The sequence below is a fragment of the Armigeres subalbatus genome, chromosome 3 (assembly GCF_024139115.2).
Source record: "Armigeres subalbatus isolate Guangzhou_Male chromosome 3, GZ_Asu_2, whole genome shotgun sequence".
Classification (NCBI taxonomy): domain Eukaryota; kingdom Metazoa; phylum Arthropoda; class Insecta; order Diptera; family Culicidae; genus Armigeres; species Armigeres subalbatus.
Window position 1 is genome coordinate 76,884,474 of NC_085141.1, and position 22,218 is coordinate 76,906,691.

The window sequence follows — 22,218 nt, forward strand, 5'->3', positions numbered from 1 at the left end:
AAATTCTTCCAGGTATTTATCCGAGAATTCTTTCAGGAATACATCTGGGAATTCGTACAGAAATTCTCGAAGGGTTTCCCAGAGGAATTGTTTGGGGATTTCCATGAGAAATTTTCGGAGGAATCTCCTAAAGCACTAATGTAGGAATCTTCTTTATCTTCTTTAATTATTCTGCATTCCAACTACAACTTGGCCTGTTTTTCAACATATGTTTCTATAAGCATGTTGACAGGAATTATATGAAAACTTACTACGCCTGCTAAATTCATGAGTTTATATCTTGTGTGGCAAGTAAAATGTTCACATAATGCCTAGGGAGTCGAGAATGATTCCCATCCGAAAACATCCTTGACCTGATTGAGCATCTAGTTCACTTTCTCTGGATTGACTATCGTATGCCTTTATTCGTATGGCTTATTTTAAATTGCCGGATGAAATTCTGGAGAAACTCCGGAGGGAGTTCCATGATACATTCAAAGGGAAATCCTCCTGGGAAAATCCTAGAAGAATTTTCGATGGTAATCAAAAAAGAATTGGGGAAAAATTCCTGAAGGAATTAACCGACTTCTTTCTATAGAAATGTTTAGAAGAAGTAATGGGCGAATGTGTAGATGAATTTTAAGGAGTAATTGCCCGAGGAATACCTGGAAATCTTTTGTGAGAATTTTCGGGGGAATTTCCGTAGGAATTCCGCAGGGATGGATGATGGAGCTTTGGGAGGAAATCCTGACGGAGTTTTTGCAAAAATTCTTAGATGGTTTTTCATGGGAATTCTTAGAGCCCTGGACAAATTGTTGGCGGAATTTACGCAGGAATTCTTTGGGCAGTTTCCGTAACAATTGCCGATGTAGCAGTTCAAGGAAAAATTACTTGAGGAAATTCCACAGAAAAATCTTGGAGGAATTCTCTAACCAATTCTTGAAGGAATCCCTGGAGGAACTCTTGAAAACATTCACTATCCGGAAGAATTCCTGCAGAAATTTCTTTGACATTGTCCGAACAACTATCGAATCCCGTAGGATCTTAACTACTTCGCGACGAAACTACACGCACTGAACTGATTAACTTTATTACCGGCCGCACAATGCAGAACACAATATTTCGACAGATCGCGCGATCATTCTGCTGTCCGGAACAAGAGAAAACACGCACTGAACTCAGTCCTTTCCGTTCGCCATCGAAGAACCCGAAACTGTCCGGTCCAAAAGCCGACTAACTGTTGCCCCAGAGCCGGTCAGAGAACCGTTGACAGTCTTTTTTTTTATTTTCGATTGGGGCCATCCTCCTGTCATCGGTGTGGGACCGATTACGTGCCATACTCTACCGACGGACTCAACCTAGTACCTCTAGCCTCTCCACTGGGTTGGGAGATACCAAGTTTCGTCTCCACATTCATCCCGGTAGTGACTGTCGACACGTCTGTTCCAGTGTCGAACCAAGTCAGATCCTGGCCTAGCGAGGCCCCGTCCTTGGGCGCCATTTTCAAGCCCTACACGGAGATATCATGCCGCTGCTAAGGTCGCACCCCAAATGAAACGGACACAAGAATGACTTACCAGCTGACCTCGCCCGGCGGAAACCCGCCAATCCCTAAGGTATGACAAGTGCAACTCTCGGCCGCAACGATACTAATCTCGAACTGACCACTAAACTGAAGATGAAAAGAACTCAAAAATAAATAAGTAAAAATGTATTAGTTTTCAATCATTTCCAGTACTTGCCCTGCTGAGCATGGCATTTCCTTGGCTCTGTTTTGCCCTCTGATGTACCTTTGTCTGTGTGTCCCCTAAGCAGGTTCAAGCAAGGCCCTGAGAACCCCAAACGTGGTGAGACAATTAGGGACGTTAAGACGTCCACCCCATAGACGTAAGGACGTCATAGGGAGTTTGTTACAAACTACATAACTTGAACTGCCTAATGTTTGAATGCCTTTTTTGTAGATCTAGAAATTTTACTTATCAAACAGTATTGTAGTAAAAATAATTACCATTATAATATATTCGTACCTTAATTATAGATCATTGCAATGCTTTGACTGTCCCATCCAGGAGCTTTCATTTGTAGGACATGTTCTACTTGTCCTACCCACTCTCGGTTCCACTGGTACCGGATAACTTCTTTGAGCTGAAAACCATGTGTAATTTAGTACACAAATGGAATCTGATAGAGCAATTTCGGTTCAGCATGCGTAGCTTTCACTTTCTTATTGATTTTTCATGTGTTTGTACTAGCAATCTCGTGAAGAATTATTTAAATTATAATTTAAGAAACATGTTGTTAGAAGTCCAGAAGACGAGTTCGTTCCAGTCTAATGAACAAACTGAACTCATTTACTTTTTTCATGATGTGTCAAATAAGCGTAGTTTTTGAGTTGTGACAAATTCGAACTGTTTGATATCAGTGTCTCGTACATACAGTGAACTCCCATTTAACCGATATCGGAAAGACCATCGACTAAGGGATGACATAGAGTCAGAGAGCTAAGATTTCAAAAATAGTATGAGGGAAGCAACATACCAGAATAGCCAGGATTTACATCAAGTTAGCGAACATCGATTAATGCAGACTTTACTGTACTTTATTCAAATGCTAACATTGTTATTGTGTATAATCACTAAAGAATGCAATGAAAATGCAACTTCTGAATGGAAACATGTATTTGTTCTATTTATTACCACATTACTAGAAAGTTTTAGTAACCCAATCGACTTCAACGGCGCCGTGGCTTAGTTGGTTAAAGCGCCTGTCTAGTAAACAGGAGATCGTGAGTTCGAATCTCGCCGGAGCCTGATCCTGATCGGTAATGACTGGGACGATATTTTTTATTATACTTAACCGTTAACCATGCACTCGACACCACTCTATTGTTTTTCAGGGAATATTGTTTATACCCGAGGAATAACAATAACCGTAGCTGAGGTGTCCGAGTGGTGAAGGAGATGGATTTGAAATCCATTGGGTTCAAAACCCGCGCAGGTTCGAATCCTGTCCTCAGCGAATATATCAAATGTCACGGATTGTGCCACTATTTTGCTAGTTTCCCCCCAGAAATAACCACTCGACAAGTTCAAGGAAATCTATTAGCGCACAGCTTACCATATCTGCCCGTAATGGAGTGCCGTTTGTAAGGTCAAAAGTCGTTGAACTTCCATTCTGCAATCACCCTCCGTGCGCGCAACTCCGCTTTCTGTAATTGACGAGTAGGTACGGCGAGGGAGCATGACATGACAAACCGTTTGACAGCGGTGTGACAATAATGCGTCCATGCCGATGCGATATCGTTACCACCGTCGTGATTTCCTGTGCCATCAACAAGGCATCATCTAACCATCCGTCGTCATAGGCGCCCTCGTCGTCAGCGTCATAGGCGCTCTCCTCGTCGTTGATATCTATAGAATTCTGGACGGAAAAGACCGACAAGTGGTGTCGAATAACGTCTTCCTCCACATGGAATAAAGTAAGTATTTACGGGTGGGTACGTAGGAGTTCATCGCACAGAATCCAAAATTGTAGCAGCGTGCTTTCTTGTGATGACAGCCACGTGTCTGTCCGCTTTTACATTGTAGCCCCTGCTTCCGGGTCACATTTGATTGTAAATAGTTTGTCGGTTGAGAAGGATCGTTTTTATATATGCGGTCAAATCGATTGGCAAAAACCAACATGTTTCAATTCAGTACGATTAAATAATTATTTAAAACATATACGAATTCAAATGATGCGAAAGTAAATGATTAATCCTAAAAAGCTAATTCCAAAGTGACGCAATTGCCTATCACAAATATCAGAATGATAAGTGATTCTGTGATGTTTGGAGCAAACTTCCTTCATAATAAATTATCATCCGCTAAAAATGTGTATCATGGAGCCAAGCGAATCCACTCACTTAGTGAGTTCTCGCATTATTAGCGGCGACTCGTTCGTAGTATGGAACCTATTCATACTGCCAAACACAACTTATTAGGTGACTATTATAGCCTGATGTGACCCCGAATTTCCGACTCAGCTCAACGTCCTGAGTCGCTGACGTTGCGCTGCGTGCGTTCGGGCCCAAAGCAATGGGCCACCACACCACCATCATCAGTGCGGCAGGCAGTCAGTGCCAGCCGGTCGATGACACTTTGGCAATGTACGACAACGATGACGACGACGACCAGTAAATTTATTATTGGCCTTGGAAAAGAGTTGAACAGTATGGATGAATGGGTGAAGGGAAATAATCAAGCTATAGCACCTATATGTAAGAGCAAAGTTTTAGCTTTTTGGCGTGCGTGGCGAAATGATTCCTTTAAAATGCCCATACATATTTTACATACATTTTCGAAGAAATTCCTGGAGGAACTTCGACTCCATTCTTGAAGGAATAACCAAACGAGAACCTGAAAAGATTTTCGAACAGATTTTAAATGAAGGATTTTTTAGTGGATATCCCAAACAAATAGCTATTGGAATTTAAATAGAAATTTCTATATTTCTCTAAGAATTTCTTTGAAAATCTGGACAGTAGTAAAACAAACTCAGTTTTGACTCTAGAAACAAGACTACATGCCAAGAAAAACTGACAAAATAACGACATTGCGGATATTCGGATATATTCAAGAATTCCTTGGGATTTTACTGCAGGAGTTCCTGATGGGTACACTTCCCCACAGTTGTAATGGATTTGACGCACCTTCCTCAAAGAATCAGTGCATGTGTATCAGTGGAGAACACTCAACGGCTGCAGGTGTTCATTAACAGATGCCTGTGGTATATAATTCGGGCCTGGTGGCCTCACAACTGGATCTCAAACAACGAGCTCCATCGTCGTTGTCACCAGAGGCCGATAGCAACAGAAATTCGGGATCGGAAGTGGGGCTGGGTCGGCCACACTCTACGTAGGGGCAGAAACGAAATCTGTAAGCAAGCATTATACTGGAACCCAGCGGGACATCGCAGCAGAGGCAGACCCAGAGGCTCATGGCGGCGAAGCCTCAATAAAGAAATAAAAGAAGTCGACCGAAATCTAAACTGGCAACAGGTTAAAGCGATAGCCGGGCATCGCTCAGGATGGAGATCTTTCAAGTCGGCCCTTTGCACCACCGGAGGTGTACAGGATCCATAAGTAAGTAAGTAAGTTCCTCAAAGAAGCCACCCCTCGAAAAGCTAAAAAAATTGCGAATCTATTTATGAGTCTGTTGGAGTACACTGCTGAAAGGAGATCTCGATGGCTTCGCGTAAGTGTCTCCGCTTACAGGTCTGCCGCCTCCGTTTTTGCCCTTCATACAGCAGTGCATTGAAAGCAGAATGGTATTCAAATTCGATTGCAATTTTGGGAGGATTCGCATGCAGAGCAAGACTCAAGCCAGAATGATGGATAACAATTCCCCTGAAACTTTTCCTGGTATTCCATAAGACATTCCATTCCCTCGGAAATTCTTCTAGTAATTCTTTCGGAATTTTCTCCGCCATTTCCTTCCAAAATTCTAGAACAAATTTTCAGATATCAGATATAATTTCCAAAGGAATTACCGACATTCTTAAATTCCTTTCCTTTTTTTTTGGACATTCTTTCTGAATTTTCTCCAGGGATTCCTCCAGAAAATCCTCCAAAAACTACTACGACGATAGATCCAGAAATTCCTCAAGACTCTAAGCAATTTCTTTAGGTTCATTCCTTCAGAACATTCTCCAAGACTTCCTTCGCAAACCCAGAAATTTATTTAGGTATTGTTTATCAAAATATGTATATTATTGCGTATTTATTTATTAGTCTGTTTGATTACACTGTTGAAAGGAGATTTCCTCTATCCCTCGTGCTTCGCGTAAGTGTCTCTACTCTGCCTCGGATATCTCCATACGAATTCCTAGAGTAATTTCCAAGAGAACTCCTAAAGAAACTCCCGACATTCTTAAATTTCTTTAAGAATTTTGTTGGACATTCCTACAAGAATTCCTTTAGAATTTTCTTCATGGATTCCATCAGAAAATCATTCAGAAATTACTAATTATTACTATTACTACTCTAAGAATTTTCTTCAATTATTCCTTCAGAACTTCCTCCAGGATGTCCTTTTGTATGTTGGCCAATCATCGGCGTGAAATACGAAATTCGGCGGCGTGGAGCCAATCGGCGTGTACCGCGCCGCGGACACCTTGACCGGCGTCAGCGTACGTCAATATGTGCCGGCGGCGGCGGCGTGGCACGGTGGCGCACAGGTATAGGGGGTAGACTTTTTGTATGAATCATTGAAATTTTTTGTATGGATTGTCATTGTCATACTGTGGGCAAACCCCCCTCCCCCCTCTGAGCGTTACGTGATTTATGGGTGCTCCCTTACCTGTGAAACAAACAATTTAGCTGTCTTGAAGTATCGAGAGGAATGTGTCTTTCTTTTCTAGTAAAAAGCAGATGATTTCCTTTTTGATCTGCTGATATGATATTTTTAGTATCAGTTCATCAAAACGAAAAAAAAACCGGGAATCTACAAACTGATTCTGAGGGTCTGTCTCATTTGGAGAATTAAACTTAAAAGTGACAGTTCGAAAATTAAAGAATCACCCCGTTATAAGAATGGCTGGTGCTACCCAGCAATTCCAATAGGACATCGATGGAAAATGATTCGATATCTGTCAAAAGTAATCCTGCTCTGCGAGCAGGGTTATTTGGTAATTATTGAAATGTCACTTTTAAGTTTAATTTCAGTTTAATTATCCAATTGAGACAGACCCTGAATGGGCACCCTGAAAGCGAGTAGTGAGGAAAACAGAAAAAAGAGATGGGAAGTGGGAGATTATTATTGGGAAGAGAGTAGCGAGCTGTTGAGAAGTGAGTAGTTGGTGGTCAGATATAATGGAACGTACACACGGTCAAGCAGTTTGACCAACATTGACTCCACCTCTCGTTTATTCAAACATCCATCAAGTTTTACCAACAGCGGCACGAACAATCAATTTATTCGACCAACAATATCACACACGAACGATCGAAGCGCCAACTTGAGCACCAACCATCAAAAAATATATGGGGGTTTGTGCAACTTCACTACAAATGCTTAAACCAGAGCGTTAATGAATAAAGCTTCCAATGAATGATTAAATTTGTTATGATTCTATCATTTAACGCTATGATTAAAGATTATGATTAATGATTTATTCATTTTTGACAATGAATAATGATTATGATTAATGATTAAATTAATTTTTGACAATGATTACCGATTATGAGTAATGAATAAAACGTTTGAAGTATGATTAATGATTACCGATCGTGATTAAATGTTGACACAATATGTGTATGATTAATGATTAACGACCGAAATGATAATCAAATTAAAGGATTTGCATAGTGATCAATATTCAAGTAACCGTTCGACCAAATTATGTTTTTTTTACCTTTGAAATTGTATGATTATGATTGAAGATTAATGAATAAAAGCGATGTATGCAATGATTAAAATTGATGATTAATGAATAAACTCAATACAATCATGAATATGATTAGTGATTAATGATTAAATGCAAAATCTATGATTAATGATTAGTGATTAATGATTGAATCGTATTTTTGTATGATTATGATTAATGAATAATGATTAAATAACCCATTATTCATTAATCATGATTAAATCTATGATTAATCACTAATGCTCTGGCTCAAACATGTTCGGCGAACCTTGACTCCACCCCCGACAACTCAAACCAAAATCAAACCGTTTTAACTTTTTCCAACCGAGACGCCAACTGTCAAATTAATGGTTGTTCGAACAACTTCACACACGTTCAAACAAAGCAGCAACCGAAGCGATTTCTTGGGGGCGGAGTCAATGTTCGTCAAACTGCTTGACTGGTGTGTACGTTGCATAACAGAAGGAAGAAGGAAGCCAAGAAGTAAGACGTTAAAAGGAAAAAGCAGGAATGAAAAAGGAAGAAATGAGAAAGGAAAATGAGAAGCAATATAGAGAATTAAAGATGGAGAAGGAAGATGAAAAAATAATAAGAAGGAAGGAAAATGGTGGAAGAAAGTAGAGAAGAAGGCAGAAGAAAGAAAGAGAAATAAGATACTTGATACTTGATACTTGATGGGCTACAGCTCTTCGATGCCTACGCCGAATGGAGTATCCTTCTCCACTGGACTCTATCCTGGGCCAATCACTTCCAGTCGCCCTGAACATTGAGCGCCCTCAGGTCCTCTTCAACTACAAAAAGCCATCGTGTACGCGGCCTTCCACGAAGCCTGCGGCCTCTTCCGGGTTCTCTACTAAATATTATCTTCGCTTGACGTTCTTCCGGCATACGAACAACGTGACCAGCCCAACATGCATACGACTGCATTATTCAATTGGTATTTACGACAGGAAGCAACTTTTCCTGAATTTTGTGAGCCGTGCAATACTGCAATTGCTAAACATCGTTTAAAAAAGCTTTTAATTGATTCAAATTAACGAGGTGCAGCACTCATTTCAATCATAGTTATTGCATTTCCGGCGCACTTCAAACCAGTTAACAGCCTAAGCAAAATTTCACTCAATCTCTCAACATTTTACTCTCATTCTCTCTAGGGACGGTAGAAAATGCGACGTAATCAATAATATGCAAGTTCTACGACAACATGATGCCAAATGGTATTATTAATAATAATTTTTGTTTGGTTGAAAAGATTCAGTCACTCATCCAAACTTCTTCTAAACGCTTAGAAACTATATTTTATTCACTTTTTGAAATCAAGAGAATTATAAATAACATGAAAGCTTCAACGTATTAGACAGTTTTCCTATTACCAACGAAGGATTATCTTCATACTCCTGGCCTTTTGGCAGCACGGTTCGTCTAGAAGTTCTTAGGCCGAGGTGAATTTTTGTGCGGTTTGAGGATATAATTGTGACGATTTTCAGATAGGTGTTTTTATGATGATACCGTTTTGTAAAAGTGGAAAGACTCACTCCGGTTCAGTGGTGTTGCAACGAAGAGCGAATATTCGGAATCTACATTTTTATTTTCTATAATTTGATCAATTTACTAAGGAAGGAAAACCCTTAGTTTTCTGTGCAGTGAGTCGAGAATCGGGTCCATAGGCCCAAATAGTGATTTACCCTACTCTAATTAAGGACATTTTTCAAATCTAATGGATCTTCTGCTGGTCCTCCAGCAGGAGGTGAAAATAGTCAATTCTCTGAATAAACTTGTGCTTCTCACAACATTTCTAAAAATCCTGGCGTAGTGAAACTAATACTAAATACAGGTATGATACAATGCGGCCCTAGGAGTCAAGAAAAAAATGATTTGGAATTCTTCCACTTAGCGGCGCTAGTGTATATGAACCTTCCAGTGTGGTACGATATTTCGGGATCTGTGGGATTTAGAAATTTGCCGTCTTCTATAAATATAAAAAAATATGATGAGAAACTGTTCAGTTCAGAATTCAGCCGTAAACCGACGCTAGTGTATATGAGAGATCAGTTTAGCTTGATACCTCGGGATCTATGGGATTTTCAAAATTGCCGTCTTCCACAAAGTTGTTGGAAGATTGTAAACCAATATGTTGACAAGTTGTTCAGTTTAAAATTCATCCGCAGAGTAGTGCTAGTGCATGTGAGACCACCAGTTCGGTTATATATCCATGGATCTGTGATATTAGAGAGTGGCCGTCTTCTACACAGCTGTTCGAGGAAGAAAAACAATATACTGAAAAACTGTACAGTTTGGATTACATCCGCTGGGTGCTGCTGATATATGGGTCAACTATTTTTGTTAAATATCTCAGGATATGTGGAACTTAAAAGTGTCGTCGTTTACAGTTATTTGTGGTTTGAAAACCAATGTGTTCAGAAAAATGTGCTAAGTAGTCAGATGGCTACCATTTCTGCCTCATACGCAGGCCCATTTCATTCTTGTACTTTGTAACTTTTCCTACATTTCTCATGTTTCAGCCAAGGATGTTATCGATCATTTAGTAATTTGCTTTCGATTATTTAGTAGTTTGTCAATAACTCATTCCAGAAGCTGAATTCCAAAATGTGTTGTTTGGTGGATATCTAGTACGAAGGTTTTTCTACAACTCTGCCTAATGGTTTGTTGTAAGAATTCAACTAATAACGGAGTTATAGCGCTAGTTGCAGTAGCTTAAACTAAATGATTGGGATTTTGTTATCATTTAGTCTAAGTTACTGAAACTATAGCTATAACTCCGTTACTAGTGGAATTTAAATAACTAGGTAACTGGAGGAACATCGCCCATGACCGACGATTATGGAGCTCAAATCCTGCCCAGGTAACCATTAAGCATTTAAATAAGCCCTATCTAAACTTTATAACGGCATTGTAGTTCCTATAAGTTCTATATAAGTTTATCAAATGCTTATTGGCCATATAAGCCTCAAGCAGCAGAAGAAGCCGTATATCGGTATATAACGCTTCGTTGTGAAGCTAATAGGCCCTGGTTAATTCAAGCCGATTAAAAGAACCACCTTTGCCAATTTAGAGCTAACATCTATGACGTTTAGGTGAAATCAATAACAATATCGACCATAGTTGTCTCTTTCGCTCGCATGTAACAGGGATTGTTTTCGAACACCTATTATTCTATTCAGTAATAACAATATTATTATATGATTAGACATATGTATGAAAACTATTGAAGGGAAAATGCCGGTTATATGTTTCATATGCTGTGAACCTGGCTGTGGATTCATTCTGCAACTAGTGAAGTTGATCGACACCGGAACGGTATATTTTATAGGCTTCATGCAAAAAGTTTCGTAAATTTTTAATTGCGGAATCATGTTTCCCTTTCTATTTTTTATCATTTGTTGCTCTTGATGCCGATTTAAAGGGAATCTTTCTGTTTATCCCCCCATCTCAGCAATACAAACACTCAGTTCGGAGATGGATCAAATGGTAAACTCACGCAGCCAACATAAACCAAATCCTTCTACCCAACACAAGTTCAAGACCGAGGTTGGGAATAATTAGCAAAAAAATCATCGAGCCCCCAACGGGAAGAAAAAGGAAAGAACGCATCAAAATGTAAATTAAATATTTTTCATTTCACTTTTATTTTTTCCGTTTTCCACTCGTCTAAAAATTTTGACATTTCTGGCATGGGCGCGGAAAATTGGTAGGGGCATGCAGTATATCAGCCAAATAATTCGCCAAAAGCGGCTTTTGAGCAGCACTAAAGCTTTATTTAGGTCTTAATAGCACTGTTGACCATGCTTTAAATGCGACTATAAAACCGAATTGAAGTTGATTTTCACGGCTTAGTGGTTACTTGGGTGGGCATGACTCATATTCTGAACACTCGCCATTTTAACTTTATTCGTGTATTTTCTCCACAAATTATTGAATTCGTTTGTAATTGTTATTCTCTGTACGTAAAACTGATAGATATTTCAGTTTTAGAGCACTTTAACGTTGTTGCTTGGAATATGTTCGGAATTTAAGTATTAAACGGTATTAATCGATAAATTGAGGATAAATAAACGTAATTTGAAAACGCTCACTTCCATGAACACTCTCTGCCTCTCCTTTATGGAATAATACTGTCCCAAAGTACCGTGGGACAGCACTGCCCATGATCGCATATTTGTAACATTTGCATTTTGGTTGATTTTATAAATCGTTTGTCAATCTTCCCCACAAACTCAATCATTTCCAGCTTACCACATATAAGCAAGATAGTAAAGCCTATTTTACTGTTGGGGGATTAGATGCACTAAATGGAGCTTTCAGGACGATTCGCAGGCTTTCTACATGATGAACAAAAAAGTGAGTGTTACAAATATGCGATCATGGGTAGAGCATCGTTAAATACAACTTGTTTCAATAAATCGGTTAAGGACAATAATAAAATAATGAAAAAAGGAAAAAAATGAATTTTTGAAACACATTTTACATATCCCTCCGATGTACGATCTTGCACCTTTCTAGTAGGAAACAATGGAACAGGATCCTATACGAGTGTCATGAAGGATAAGTGAATTTTTAAATGCATATTGCGAATGAAAAATGGGTCATCGGTGCACTTGAAAAAAGTTTATTTTTGGCCAAAACGTTCGAGCCCATAGTCAATTTACTCCAATTATCAATAGGAAGCAATGGGACAGAATTCCCCTTGTTGAGAGCTAATCGGCTAATGTAAATGACTGAAAAATTGGCTAGACTTTTCTACGTCTTTCATGCGTAAAAATATGTATTTTGGCCATCACTTCTGATCCTATAGTCCGATCAGCCCAATTTTCAATAGAAAACAATTGAACAGTATTCTACGTCGAATTCAACTTGTTGTGAGCAAATTGATCAAGGATAAGTACCCAAAAAATGGGTGAGATTTTTTTCCACGTTTTTTTATGTAAAGAAATGTATTTTAGTCACAATGTCGGAACCCACATTCCAATCCAGTCAATTTTTAAAAGAAAATAACGAGACTGGATTCCGCGTCGAAAACAACTTGTTGTGAGCAAATGTGATCAAAATATGAGTGAAAATTGTTTGGCCATAACTTTGGAGCCCATAGTCCGATCCGGCAAATTTTCCACCTCGAATACAGCTTGTTGCGAGTAAATCGGTCAAGGATAAGTACCTAAAATGAGTGAGATGTGCTTGCGCACACACAGACATCACCTCAATTTGTCGAAGTGATTCGATCGGTAATAAAACTGTGGGTCTCCGGGCCTTCCATAAAAACTTTATTTTTGGAGCGAACATTAGCTTTTACGTATACTTTAGCGTATTATACATATGCCCTCTTTAGAGCAACATGCTGGCGCCTCACCTACATATGGAATTATTATAACTCAATTGAAATCTCTAATCTGTTTACTAATACAACTGAGCTTTCAGTGCAGTTTGGCTGTCATCATTAACCCGAATGAGCTCATCAAAGCATAATCGTGACTACAGCTTAGTCCGTGCTTGTCGGGGGTTGCAACTGATACGCGGATTCTCTCCACTTTGTATGCATGCCTGCACCAGCAGCACTATGAATGCCCGTCCGTCATTGAATTCACTTTCCCCCTTCCTGTATCCATGCCTACAGAAACACGACACTTCCGGATGGATGTTGTAACCAACCGAAACGAAGACATCTACAGCTAATAGCGACGATTTCCAACCCATCAGGCCCTGCTGGCTTAGCTTTCTGTGATATTGCGTTTTGCTACATCTGACTGACTGACTGGTTCGCTCACTCTCTTTAGACACCCTCAACCAACAGCAGAGCTTTCGTCAGCCTCTCAGATCCCAGCGTCTAGAAGGAAAATTGTTGTTGCTATCGGTTGTAGGATTCACAGCAATTTGTGGATCGAGGCGAGAGCGTGATGTTTTTTTTGAATTATTGATTTTTATCGTTTCCGGGTTACTACTAGACCAACATTTGAAAAGGACGGAACAGCCAAAACTTATTCTTCCCGGATCTTTCTCCATGTATATAGCAATGTATGTAGACGAGGAACCGCAAAGAATAAATTTTTGCTGTTACGTCCTTTTCACATGTTGGTCTACTTGTTCTTTGGTCTAGCGTCTAACACAGATATTCTATATAGACTAGAAGAAGTCGAAATGGTGATTTCTTACTTTTGCCTGAGGCTCGCAACTAGAGATATTTCCATCAGAAACTATTTATGTTTTCCTTTAAAGGTATCATGCACTGTTGCTCATGGTTAAGTTACTGTTTAATGTAATTAGGAGAGATACTGCAAAAAAAGTAATTCACAGTAAATTACTACAACTCGTATAATGATGCGAATAAATGATTTTTGAATTTTTCAAATATTAAGAAATCCTAATATTTTTTATCATTATTTTTTGCCAAATATTTTCCTGTAGATAGAGATATGCTTAAACCTCAATAAAATGGGCATTGATTTAGTCAAAACTCAACTATAAACCGTTGCGCTAACTTCAGAATTTGCTATCACATATTGAAACTGAAACAAGTATAAGCATGAAACTATTAGTGCATTATTATTAGTGCCGGTGAATTCTTGTTTAACGGGGTATGTCAAGCTATAGTCTCCTGTAAGTAAAACCTGTCGATTCCCTATGCTTTGTTGAATTGGATGATTATCTCGGTTTGTCATCAAATCAATCGTAATATATGTTACTGATGAAACGGAAACCACCACGGGGATGTAGCTCAGATGGTAGAGCGCTCGCTTAGCATGTGAGAGGTACGGGGATCGATGCCCCGCATCTCCAACTATACTTTTTGTAAAGGATTTTCTAAAAATTGTTTTACAGTTAATCTAGTGAGCAATGCACCAGTGATAGATTTTGGACCCCAATGCACAAGCGGCTCAATGGTCTAGGGGTATGATTCTCGCTTTGGGTGCGAGAGGTCCCGGGTTCAAATCCCGGTTGAGCCCAGATACTTTTTTGCATTGAATGTAATTATTTACAACAGCAAATAAATTAAAAAATAAATAATTAAATTACCATGATTCAATCGGCAACGAACAATAGGGTTACGAATGGTATTTCCAGGTTCAATTCTCGGCAAAGGCTTCAAAACCAAAGGTAGAACCATTATTTTGCCATAACTCGACCGTAATCGTGTGCTCACTCGAAAATTTACTATGCAGCTAGTTGTAATTAAACTTGAAGATGCAATTGCTGCTTTAAGGGTTTGTGCCAAAGTGCAATAGCCTGAAATGATCACCAATACATGAGATAAATCAGTCAATGCATAAAAATAAGTTAATAGAAGCACAAGTAGCTAAATAAATCGATAAACGGGTAAACGAACAATCAGTGTTTGAAAAAGAAATATAAGCTGATGTATGAATTTAAAAATAGAACAAAAAATTGAAAACTGATTATGCCTGTAGAAATGACGCTTGATGGCTATTTTTTTGCAAATTATCTGCTGAATCTCAACAAATTATTCACAGAATTTTAGCAATGAAACGTCTATTGGAAAGAAATCTCGGCAGGTGTGCGTCGGTCCGAAAATTCTCGGCAATCGGCGGCGGCGTTTGTCGCACTTTTGGCGCACTTTTTCTGAGACATTAAAAGTGAAAAGTAAGAACTTAAAGTTGGGAAGGGAGACATCTCACTTCTCACTGCTCACTCTTTTCCCGTTTCCGATTTCTCATGTTTCTTACTTTACACACTTTTATCATTTATCACTCCACACTTTTGACATTCATTGTTGTTCGTTTGAACGACATTTTTGACCATATGACGCATTCAGTAATCGACGTGTATGATTCGTTCGGCTAAATAACAGTTTTGGTCAGATGGCCTATGCGGTCAAAAGTTCAACAAAATGGCTATTTCTGCCAAACGACTATTTCAGCCAAATGGCCAATTTAGACAAACGACATGTTTGGCCATATGACATGTTCGGCACAGTGGAATTTTCGATCAAACGACTTTTGCGACCAAATGACCCCTTTACGTCAAATGTTATTTTCAGCCCTTTCTACCGAACGACCATTTCGGCCAAACGGTATTTTCAACCTAATAATCTTTTTGGTCAAGCGACATTTTCAGCTATATGTCCGTATCGGCAAAATGACATCTTCGGTCAAATGGCTTTTGGCCAAACAGCTTTTCTCCGGCCGAGAATTTGATTTCCAAGAGAACTTCTCTGGATCTCAATGGGAAATCTTCGAAATTTTCCCGGAGAATTCTCCGGAAAATCTTTACAGTTTCTATAAGAAGTTTTTTAATCTGCCGCTTTAATCCTTCAAAATTTCTATAGGACATACTTTGGAATATTGGTAACTATATTGAACAGAACAAAAAGAGCCAAATTTTCAAATTTTCAAACAAAATTCGATAAAAAAAAACCGTCGAAGAAATATTTTTTCCATTGATATTAATTCTGTTGAATCTCCTCTGTTAGATTATGTAATGATTTGCTCGGAAAATTATTTGCCATACTTGTATATTCGGTTTATGTGGTTTTGACGAATAATACGATTCTTCCTTAAAAAGTGCAACGCATTTTGTTTTGATTTGTTTGAATCCTTTGCTTCATACAGTGAACTCTCCCTTACTCGATATTGAAGGGACAATCGAATTAGGGGGGTATCGAGATAGAGGAGACATATATTTTTATTTTTTCCAAAACATCATGGAGAATATAATATGGAGAATGCTATTTGGACGAAACGGTCATATGGTCGAACGCCGTTTGGCTGAATAGGGGAACAGTTCACCACTTCATCTCATAGCTCCTATTTCCATCCCATCAAAAACAAAGCAATGGAAAGGAATTTGGTTTGTTCATTATTTTTGTGATTTTTTTCAGCAGTGAGCACGCATGTTGAAAAAAGGAAGCGACGAATTTGGTGCCGTAAGTATTTCTTTGTTTAGCGATGAGATGGATATATGTACAGTGAGATGGAGATCGGAACATTTCCCCTAGTTAAAATTGGTTTCTTTTTTAAGTGAAGTGAGAAGTGAGATGTTTGAAGTGAATAGTGAAAAAATATAATTAAGAAATGAGATGTTTGAAGAGATTGCTGAGTAGTGAGATATCGGCAGTATCAAGTGGGAAGTGAGTATTTGTTAGTGAAACAGCGCTTGCAAGGCAGTGGCAAACACAATGCTACCAATTTCGTTGTGCTTTCAAGGCAGTGACAACTACAATGCCATGCCACCAATTTTTCAATGTTCCTGAACTGTTGATTGTATAACAAACATTTACCTATTTGATTATAATACCATGTAAACATGATGTCTTATTGTTGTTTTTGTTGATTCTTTGTCTTATTTTTTCTGCCTCATAAAGGGTTAAACCCATTTGAAGCGCATCTTGAAATGTATAAGTAGATAGAAGTTCATTCATTTATTTAGTGTACATCTAAACAGATAACACTGAATCAACAATTTGACGCCACAATACTCGGTTCGAGGCCGCATCTCTCCATCCTCGGATACGCCCCCACGCTCGCCAAGTCATTTTGCATCTGGTCTGCTCCATCTCGCTCGCTGCGCTCCACGCCGTCTCGTACCTGCCGGATCGGAAGCGAACACCATCTTTGCAGGGTTGCTGTCCGGCATTCTTGCAACATGTCCTGCCCATCGTACCCTTCCGGCTTTAGCCACCTTCTGGATACTGGGTTCGCTGTGGTGTTGGGCGAGCTCATGGTTCATTCTTCGCCGCCACACACCGTCTTACTGCACACCGCCAAAGATTGTCCTAAGCACCTGTTTCTCGAATACCCGAGTGCTTAAAGTCCTCCTCGAGCATTATCCATGTTTCATGTCCGTAGAGGACTACCGGTCTTATAAGCGTCTTGTACAGGATACATTTGGTGCGGTGGCGAATCTTTTCGACCGCAGTTTCTTCTGGAGCCCGTAGTAGGCCCGACTTCCACAGATGATGCGCCTTCGTATTTCACGACTAACGTTGTTGTCAGCCGTTAGGTAAGGATCCGAGGTAGATGAATTCCTGACCACCCTCGAAGGTATCCCGTCTATCGTAACACTGCATGCCAGGCGGGCCCTGGTCGCGCCTGGTTCCGCCCGTACAAGCATGTACTTTGTCTTTGACGCATTCCACCACCAGTCCAACTTTGTTGCTTCACGTTTCAGGCGGGTGTACAGTTCTGCCACCTTTGCAAATGTTCGGCCGACAATGTCCATGTCATCCGCGAAACAAATAAATTGACTGGATCTGTTGAAAATCGTACCCCGGCTGTTACACCCGGCTCTCCGCATGACACCTTCTAGCGCAATGTTGAACAACAGGCACGAGAAAGTCCATCACCTTGTCTTTTAGTCCCCGGCGCGATTCGAACGAGCTGGAGTGTTCAGCCCGAAATCTTCACACAGTTTTGCGCACACCATCCACCGTTGCTTTGATTGTCTGGTAAGCTTCCCAGGAAGCTGTTCTCGTCCATAATTTTCCATAGCTCATTGCGGTCTATATATTGTCGTATGCCGCCTTGAAATCAATCGAACAGGATGGTGCGTTGGGACTCTGGTATTCACGGCATTTTTAAAGCGATATGCGTACAGTAAAGATCTGTCCGTTGTCGAACGGCTGGTCAACAGAAGTTGGCTTGATAATCTTCCCACGAACTCGTTCACTAATGGTGACAGACGACGGAAGATGATCTGGGATATCACAGATAGAAGTTCACCAATCATTCACACGATGATGGCAATTGGAATGTAAAATTTAAAAGTTTAAACAGATATGTATAACAGATATTGCACGCGATTTAAGATACGGAATGCTCAGTTCTGACATGAGGACCACTCAGTAAAATATGATTAATTACCGTACGGTCAGTAACAGCAATTACCAAATAAATAGTCAGCCGGAGTAAACTATACTTAACCGAACCAACCAATCAGTAATACAAATAGAAAAAATGAGTATTTAAAGTTGAATAATACGAAATTTCATAAATTTTTAATGTGTTTTTCTTTTTAAACAACAAGAATAAGCAGGAGCAAAGATGCTCCAGATGAACATAGCTTCGAAGCTGAAAAGTGGCAAAAAACATCGAGCAGCATAATTAAAGTGTTTTATTATTGAGTAAATACCTGAACTGGATATAAATTAAATCGATTATAGTTTATAAATAACAGAATCATAAATTAATAATCCAAAAATAATACAACAAAATGACAACCAAACAAAAGTGTTTTTTACCCAACTTAGATTCAAGGTCATTACAAAAATCTGAGCAAGAATGTAAACAAAATATTCATTATAGGCTTTTACACTCTGAGAATACCACTAAACTTCGCCGCCATGATCGCATATTTATACACATTTGCATTATGGTTGATTTTGTAAAATCGTCGGTCGGTCCTCACTGCAAACCTTCAATCATTTCCCCAGTACATACCACATAGATCAAAGCTAAGATAATAAGGAAGATTCATTAATTACGTAACGCAAAATTGGCCATTTTAACTCCCCCTCCCCTACGTCACACTTCTTTTGGTATGAATCACTTCTAAAATTTGTGGTGTATGGATTTTCGTCACACTTCTGGGATACCCCTCAAAGCTGTTGGCTGTAATTTTGGATTGCTCCATAAAGCCAATTTTACTGTTGTGGGATTAGATGCAGTAGATTGTGCTTTCTGAAAGATTCACAGGCTTTTTACAAAGTGAACAAAAATGCGAGTGTTACAAATATGCGATCAAGTAAGCGGTACATTGCTGATAGATTTTACTATTGTACAAACGTAAAAAGAATCGTCTTAATAAACTTTAGAAAATGAGAAGTATAAGTTAGTAGAGCTGTGTGGGACTCACCAGTGATTGGACGGATTTATCAAAGAGACGAAAATCATAAATTATTTCAAAGAACAGTTCACACCCCTCAAAACCAGAGCTGGTCCATGCGATTTTCATATGGTGACAAGCAGTAAAGATTGTCTGAAGCCCTCACACAAATCAGACGAATCCATCAGCCGTTTGTTAAGCTGGTTTCAAGTTTTGATTTGTTGTTGCGCTTTTACTCGTCCTATGATTTATCACCACATCATCGCAAGCAGATAAGAACATACTCACCAAGTATAAAACGAATCCCTGAATCATGCAGCATTTTGTCTCGAACCAATTTTGCGGAGTGAAATGTGTTCGTGTGGGAAGCAAAACTAGTCTCGATGTTCGGCTTGTAATTTATGGCATCAGCTCTCTTTCTTTTGTCTGCGTTCGCTCCATAATGCCAATTGACTGATTGGAAATTCTGTGATGGCCATACGCGAATTATGATTTGATAAAAACTTTCGTTCCATCGATCCGGCATGCGGCTCAATGTGGTTCAGGGGGTAAGGATTCTCGCTTTAAAAGCGAGAGGTCCCGGTTCTAAATCCTAAGGAGTTTCAGGCCCAGATTTTTAAATTCTCATTTTGAATTATAATTTCGCATTTCATCGTGTTCAATTTATAAATCCTTATAGTAGGAATCGCAATTGTTTTCCGCCTACTTTCTTTACCGAACATATTCACCATCGTAAAACAAAAGGTAAAATACAGCAATGTACTTTCGTTACTTCATTTTTATGCTAACAGCGATACTCACTGTTGAAAAAATATAATGAAAATAAGGAAACAAACCATAAATTCCTTTTGATTGCTTTTGAGCTTTGATGGGACGAACATAGGGAGCTGGCGGGAGATGGAGTAAATTTTTTCCAATTAATTTTATTTTGCTAATCAAATTATTTAATAAATAAAATCCATCTATTAGACACAAAATGGTAAGTATCATAATGTTTTGAATACTAATTACTCGATTAGCGTGAACTATCGAAATTAAAATAAACAAATCTGAAGAAGTTCGATTGTTTGCTCGACAAACGTACTCGAGACAAACAACATAATATGTAGATGGAGAGGGAAACACCAACTCTGTCTTTGCGCAGAGTGGGCAAGCGTGGCGGAGGATGGTTGAAGTATTTCCATTTTTGTCCATGGTTCTTGCTACAGAAAGCACCAAGGTTTATTGAACTTAACACTCACGCTGTCGCAGCGTTAAAAGCAATTGAATCTGAATCTGATTTTATGTATTGCATTGTAGCAAATGCCTTTGTTAGGAATCTGTGCTTAAGTATGGTGTTTTACGCTTCACCGTCATCAGGGGATGTAGCCTAGATGGTAGAGCGCTCATTAGCATATGTGAGAGGGTATTGTGGATCGATGCACCCGCATCTCCAATTAACTTTTTTTTCTACCTGTATAAAGGTTGCTGCTTCTGGACTTGAGGCTATGAGTAAATCGGAACTGATTTGCGATTTGGGCGCAAACAAACATCATTTTTATCGATTCCGTAAAATACAAGCATTTTACTCCAAAACTAATTCCCCATCTCACAGCGCGAAAGCCCATTCTGTCGGATACATACGGTGTCTAAGTTTTCCAACTTACTGAATGCAGAAGAGTTCATCTCTTCACAAAACAAAGCAAATACGCTTCTTTTGCTAACATGCGTGCTCACTGCTGATAAAAACTCACGTAAAATAAAAATAAAGCTACCTTTTCATTTGCTTTGTTTTTGATGGGATGGAAATGGGAGCTATGAGATGAAGTGCCGAATCATTCCCCTGCATAAATCGTTTCTTCGTCATCCATACAATTTTCATGCTCATTGGATTTGGGAACAATATTATGCGGTGTGACAGTGGAGAATATCATGAAGAAATTATCTAGACATGAAAAGACTTTCCACTTACAAATTTTATATCCGATTTGTTGTCAAGAAACTTTCTTAAATTACATGTTTCGGAATGCTAAGAATAGATTATTTAATAAATTTAGGACTAAATCTGCAGTGCAGTTCTTGTTTTCAACCAGTAATATTCATGCATATACTATCATCTCCAGATTTAGGAGAAAATTCATTTTGACGCTTTGACACATTTCTGACACATTTTGACTGAAAAATAGTCATGAGTTGGTGAGCAAATGAAGAAAAATGTATTTTTCAGGGAATACTTCTTTCGTTGGTTTTCTCAAACTAGGACGAGATAGGGACACCTGTTGTCAGAATAAACCATAACCCTACCGGAGATTGTTTTACTTAAATTCAACATTGACTTGTCTCACTGAGAATGTACAGATTTTCCTATGCATGTCGTATTTGTTGATGCCCTGAATCAGAAAGCAAGCATCTGCACTGCAGTGCATTTCAGAAATCAATTAATTGGGCATATACAATTTCGGAAGATTTCAATACAATTGTTGTATTAAAATACTACAGATTTGTATTATTTTAATACAATATTTGTATAAAAAGCTTACAAAATTGTATATGCCCAGATTTTATACAATCATTGTCAGATTTGTTTTTTAGGTGTAGTAATCATTCAAACACTTGGTACATTTGCATTCTTAAGGTTTTCCTTAAACTCTTAGTGCATCCAACCAGACGAGCTGGAAAATTAAGCATTCACCTTGATAACTCTTGTCCAGCTTCTCTGCAATTGAGATATATAACTGAATCGAAAACGTTTCGATTGTTGGCTTGGTAAATAAATAAATCTCAGCTCAGCTATAAATCGAATCACTACTCAGCGAGCGGAAGCCGGTGAACTGCACGCCAATGACACAAACAGACAATAGGCTTCGATCGATCTGTCTGTGTAGGGCAGCAGCACAAGCCAGGCCAATGGCTACCCACCTTCTGTGCAGCAATCCGAGCCAACGCGCCCTTTAGAACAATCCAGCAGGCGGCAATCGCAGCTTGAACCACCGGGGATGAGCATCCGTCAGTCAGACAGCCCAGCCAACGGCGTTTTATCCATTATTTCATCAGTCCTATTGAATT

General features: G+C 39.1%; 3 non-coding genes across 3 annotated transcripts; all 3 read left to right on the forward strand.

Annotated features, from left to right (window-relative positions):
* The first annotated feature begins 2,715 nt into the window (after positions 1 to 2,715).
* Trnat-agu (transfer RNA threonine (anticodon AGU)) lies at positions 2,716 to 2,789 on the forward strand. The gene has a single exon. It is a non-coding gene; the product is annotated as a tRNA-Thr (tRNA).
* Positions 2,790 to 2,913: 124 nt separating this feature from the next.
* Positions 2,914 to 2,997, forward strand: Trnas-uga (transfer RNA serine (anticodon UGA)). Its single transcript has one exon. It is a non-coding gene; the product is annotated as a tRNA-Ser (tRNA).
* An 11,270-nt stretch (positions 2,998 to 14,267) lies between these two features.
* Positions 14,268 to 14,339, forward strand: Trnap-ugg (transfer RNA proline (anticodon UGG)). Its single transcript has one exon. It is a non-coding gene; the product is annotated as a tRNA-Pro (tRNA).
* Positions 14,340 to 22,218: the final 7,879 nt, after the last annotated feature.